We start from the raw sequence: 5,889 nt of genomic DNA, 5'->3' as shown, positions 1-5,889 counted from the left end.
AAAAAAAAAAAAAAAAAAAAAAAAAAAAAATAGAAAAGACTGCAAAAGAATTCACCTCCGGTGTTTTGCCTGATATCGCATTTTAATGGAATGTTAAAGACCTTCGGCGCAATATCACACCGGGGAATTTTCGTTCCATTAGACTCGCTATGTTACGCAACCACGATGAGTTAATAATCCCGGTTCGTTGGAACGTGGAATATAATGTCGTCCCAACGTCGACTTAATTGTCAAGCCAGAGTGACGCATATTGACGTTAAACCAGAAGCATTTACGTATCTCGTGTATCGTCGAAGTGTTCTATTCTTGATCGAAATTCCATGCTGTATACGTACTTGTTTTGTTTTCGAGTTTATCAGAGACGAGGAGAGACGAGAAACGAGGATAATTATGGAAACACCACAATTCAATCTATCTCGTTTAGAAAAGAAGAAAATACCGCGGTGATCGGTTAAATATACAGACCTCCTCACAGTAGTAAGAACGTCATCTCTATTTATCTCGTATTCCCTTCGTGCCACGAAGCCACGTCGAGAGCAAACGTTTCACCACCTTCCAATGAACTTCTCCTGTGGTGGTTTCTTTCTAAACATAGTCAACGCGTTTCTTCACCCTGCTGCTGTACGAGTATACACGCTCGTACGTGGCTGCTTGGTGATATCTAAATGGCGTTTTTTTACGGTTGTTAAACAATTCCTTAAACGATCGTTGACCCTTTCAGAATCGAATTTAAAAAAAAAAAAAGAAACCGAGAAAAATTACATTGCTCCTTGCGTATTTTTGTATATCTTCCTTCGTTGGAATTTGTTGTTCGTAAAAGACGTGAAATACGCAAAAGACAGTAAAATTACGCTAGTTATTAAAACTATCATAGTAAAAGTAACAACCATTTCGAATATAGAGGGGAGCATAAAGACAACGTTAACAGCAAAAACGTGTCGTTTCCTATTAACGCGTTAATAATTAAAGCTACTTCTAGACTCGTAACGTATATCTACGGCAAACTATGCTTTAGTCTTTAGTATTAGGTCGTCCGAAAAGTTTCTTTCGTTTCATAAGGTGATAATAGATGAACAACAATTTCTGTCTTAAATATAAGATATTAAATATAATAATAATTTTATTGAATTAGGCATGATCTATTTCTACATCTGTTATTATATTCGTGCATAATTCAATAAACCAATATAAAACAAAAAACATTGTGCGTCTATTATCTCCTCATAAAACGAAAGAAACTTTTAGGACAACCTAATACTCGAGGAAATACGAGGAAATACATTTTTCTCCCGTACTATCGGGAACAACGCGAGTTCTATCACGCGACGTAGCCAAATCCTGGCTAACAAGTGAGAACCGAACCCTGTAACAACGCGACATGGAGCCAACCCCGTGGAGATCACGACGAAACGCGTTCATATCTCGTGGTCCTTCGTCACCAGAGAATCCATCGACTGCGTACGATGTACGACGTAAAAATAAAGGATCCACGGTTTGACGTGGGTTCACGACTGGAACGGCCGAGATCGATAATACTTGTCGGCCAACCCCCGTTGGTCCAGCCTCTCTCTGTTTCCCCGGCGCGACTGACGACGTGGGCGTCTAGAAGTGCACCATCTCAGCTCCAACCAACACAGACACGCGCATTCGTACAGCTCTAACGTAGCTGTACAGGGTGTTTCGTTTGTCTTGGATCAGTTAGTAGATATTAATTTTAGTTTGCATTTGATATACGAGTTAATAAATATCTGTTGTTCTCGCTCGTTTCGGTATTTAGAGATAGAAATATTGGAAAGTGGATCTTGATTTTATTTTATATACACGATAGATATTAATATTCCTAGATATACAGTGGCTGTTGGAAATATTTGTACGTATCCTTGTCTTTCAATGGGACCGTCTTTTCCTTAGGTTGTATGGTACGTTTCATTTTCGTACTGTGAAAATCTTATAGAAAGTACTATCGCAGGATAGGAAACTTAAAATACAGTTGGATCTAATTAATTAGCACAGGAATGCAATGACGTACGAGTATCTTTTATAACCGCTGCAACAGTGTTTACATTTGATTTATTTTTCACAAACCTTTGCTCGCGGATTAAGCGGGGCTTGCAGTTACATTTCTCTTTGCTTTACGCTCGTATCCTTCCACCCACTGAGCTTAATATCTCTCGTACTTAACATTTAGACTTTAAACTTGACCTTTGAATGTACCGCTTATACTCCTTACTCTCTATATTTCTGCTGCTTGCGTCTTATTCTCGCAATTCTTAAACATCGACGACACAGAAATCGAAACAGAAACATAAAATATGAAACTCTAACGATGTATAATATAAAGATACGATAAGACAACGTAGAACTGTAAAGAACTATTTCTCTCCTGTGCTGCGTTTATAAAGAAATCGCGTAAGAATCGATGCTTCTCGCTAGTCGCAAGTCACGATGATCGTCGTCGTCGTAAATCGACTTTGACCCGACACGATTTTTTCCTTTCGATAGAAACAATTGCGGTATGAAGGAGTTTAATATGGACGAAACACCCTGTATATAAAGGCGGATCGTACGCACAACGTAGCACTCAGGTCGGTCTGTTCATTCAATGACGACACCCACGCGTTCTTCGCGGTGACGTCATTGGAAGCTTTAGAGGGTGAGAAGGGGAAAATCGAGGTGGAAGGATCTGGGCCAACCACCCATCCTCCGTTTTCTACCCTTCTCCACGCTCCTTTCTTTTTTCTCTTCCATTCATCCTGCCTATCTTTTATCTACATTTTCATCATTTTCGTTTCTTTTCCTCCCATTCCTCGATCCCCACTCTTATCGTACCACGTTACGCTTTCTTCCTTTTGTCTTCCACCGTTTCCTGCGTTCTCCACGACTTGCCCCTTTTCTATCTTCTACATCGTTCACGTTGCATTTTAGTTTTTCGTTATTGTCCACTCGGCAGATATTCTCGTTTTTTTCGTTTCTTCCTTTGTTAATAAAATTCCATTCACTTGTCTGTTCCCCTGCTTCTCTTTTCTGTTACCTTTTACTCTGTTTCTCTCCCATTAGCTTCCGTTTTTCCATCTTTTCATCGGTTCTGTCTCGTTCAGACCGTTCTCCGTATTCTCCCGCCTCCGCTTTCCCTTGTTTTCAACCTTTTCTACTTCACTCGTCTGCCTTTTGCTTATTTTCTTTCTTCCTCGCGCCGTATTTTCCCCTTTCTCTCGAACCGTTTCTATCTGGAGTGGTTAATGGTCGATCGGAGTTCAAGCGTCAACGAGCCACGTCGTTTTTCCAATCGATTTCACCGCGGCTACTGTTGTTCTCGTTGAACCGGCCAACAAGCGTTTGACGAGGGTTCCTGAAACTCTTCTACTTTGTCTTCTCCATGGTCGTTGGGTAGTAACGACGTGTATGGAAAGATTGGTTTCATACGAGGTGTTTCGATTGTCCAAACGATAGATGAAAAGGTTGAGTTATGGCTCATGAATGGTGACGTAACGATAGTAAAAATGAGGGTCTCGCTCGATTATATTTCTGGCGTTATAGAATCAGTGATGTTTGAAATTTTGACACAGGAGGAAGTAGAAAGTGGACTTAAAAAAAAAAAAACACGTCGTATAATTGAATTTAATTTGGAGCAAGAAAAATTGCAAATATCCGGAGAAAATATATTGGGTTGGCAACTAAGTGATTGCGGATTTTGTCGATGCCACCTAATGACAAAATCCGCAATCACTTAGTTGCCAACCAATAATTGAAAGAGAATAAATCTCTGATACTTTTCGAAACTAGAAACTTTGCTTCGAAATAAAGAAGATTATAGATCTGTACGTCTGTAAATTGTTATTTGTGGAGTAGGTTTGTTTCCATGTTTTGTTGATAAAAATGCAAGTGAAGTGAAAAATTTCATATTATCAGTGCCTCTGTCGAATGAATTAAAAAATAAAAAATTAGGAACTAGAAGAACGAAGAACTGAACAGAGAAACTAGAGAAAAATATGTACCCAAAGGAAAGTAAATAATTTTGAAGAATTAAATCGCAAATGATATTCGCGATTCTCGAATTATACAATTTTTCTAATTAATATCGCAGTGACTGAAGCTCGTTAAACTTTTCTAATATATGTAAATATTAAAAAAAAAAAATCGATAGTAATCGAAACAAGTGCTTGGCCTTTAAATAGCAGTTTATGCTAAAAATATTCCTCCTCTAGCTGACAAAACTCTAAATCGCGGTTACTTAAAATTCAACAACGGACTATAGAAACAAAGTACTTCTTTGAATTTCAAGTGAACGAACAAAATGGTGTGTCGTTCCGTGAGCTATAATTTTTATTATCTCGGAATAAACGTATCGCGGTCGCGCGATATCGGAACAAGGCAAGACGATGGAATAGGAGCCACGAGTTCAACCTTGAGATTGATTAAACGTTTCACGAGGTTTTAACTTGGAATTACGTAATTCTGGCGAAAAGTACGAGAAGATACCGACGTCAGAACAAGGGGGATGAAAGCGTTCGAGAGAATAAGCGAACACTCTCGTCGATACGACGAGAAAATTTCATGGTAACTACGTTACTACTCTATCGAAACTGTATCGAACAAGCTGCAAGTGACAGAAATTCAAATAGACTCGTGATCCTCCACGATCGTACTTCGAATCGAAGAAAACTTCAAAATGATACACGTCGTATATTTGAAGACTATCACAGGTTCTGGATGTCTTGAAATCGAAAGGCAAAAGGAATTTTTCATTTAAATTATAAAGGCGAAACTTTCTTGTTTCTTCTTCTCATTCGAACACTTTGTACGAGGAATATCAGTAGATTTGTTTTATTTTATAACGGGACGATGAAATTTCTTCGTGTTTTCTTCCTAATTAAGATAAACGCGGCGATTACACGGAGGTTTCAAATGGGCGATGAATCATAGATAGATGTTCTCAAACGTTCTCGATAATTCTCGAACAGAATGGACAGCGAACAGACATCCGACGTACAGATGGATGTCAATTAAAACGAAACGTCAGCCAAGTTTTTATAAAGGGCTTTTGTTTAGAACAGGAATGACTAAGACGTTTGGTCACTAACGAAATTAATATCAAAGAGGAAAAAGTTTTGATCGTAATAAAGTGTCTGGTCGATTAACTTGGACGTTTTTCAATCCCAGCGTGTCGCATAATTTTACTTTCATTCTCCGATGATATTCATGATATTCATGAGATAATGAAAAACAAATGTATTCAAATCCTCGGTAATAGTATCTGTAACAATAATTAGAATATTATAAATATTTATACTCGTCGAGTGTATATAATAGTGTAGTAGTACAGTATAATAATTATCAACATTCGATGCATAACGTAATGAACATAAAAATTAATTGCGCTACTATCGATTGCCATCGTCGAATTTTTATATTTTCATCTTACTCTCGATTAGGCGAACGAAAAGAATTCGTTACGTTTCCAGAGAATTTTTAATGTGGAAACGAGAAATCACGCGTATACCACTGACACGTTTCTCCCGTATTTTGTCCAAATTAAAGATATTTTTTAACGCTAGAAAAATATAATCGAGTGGAAAATGACGCAAAGAACAAAATTAAATACACCCACAAATTCTTGCGATTCCTATGACGTATGTAATATTTACCACCAAATTTATTAATCTCTCGTAACATTCAACCTACGCAACATACATAGCAATATTTACTCGTAATTTAGTCTGCCTATTACTCGCGATACTACAACAAAGATCGAACCAGCCAGCATCAAACAAACGTTCATTTGCTGATACGCGCGATGATCGGACTCGTACGGAGGCAGAGCTCGTCATCGATAGCTGCGTGGTAGCTTTGTGCTGCCCTCCTGGTACACTCAGGACGTCGCTACCGCTG

General features: G+C 38.3%; 1 protein-coding gene across 2 annotated transcripts in view; it reads left to right on the top strand.

Moving 5' to 3' along the window:
• LOC100742419 (terminal nucleotidyltransferase 5C) overlaps positions 1 to 5,889 on the top strand; it is a 156,762-nt gene that overhangs the window by 142,370 nt on the left and 8,503 nt on the right. The window lies entirely within an intron of this gene.

The sequence above is a fragment of the Bombus impatiens genome, unplaced genomic scaffold (assembly GCF_000188095.3).
Source record: "Bombus impatiens unplaced genomic scaffold, BIMP_2.2 scf_0144, whole genome shotgun sequence".
Classification (NCBI taxonomy): Eukaryota; Metazoa; Arthropoda; class Insecta; order Hymenoptera; family Apidae; genus Bombus; species Bombus impatiens.
Note: the sequence above shows the minus strand (reverse complement) of the source record. Positions and strands in the feature narration are given on the sequence as shown.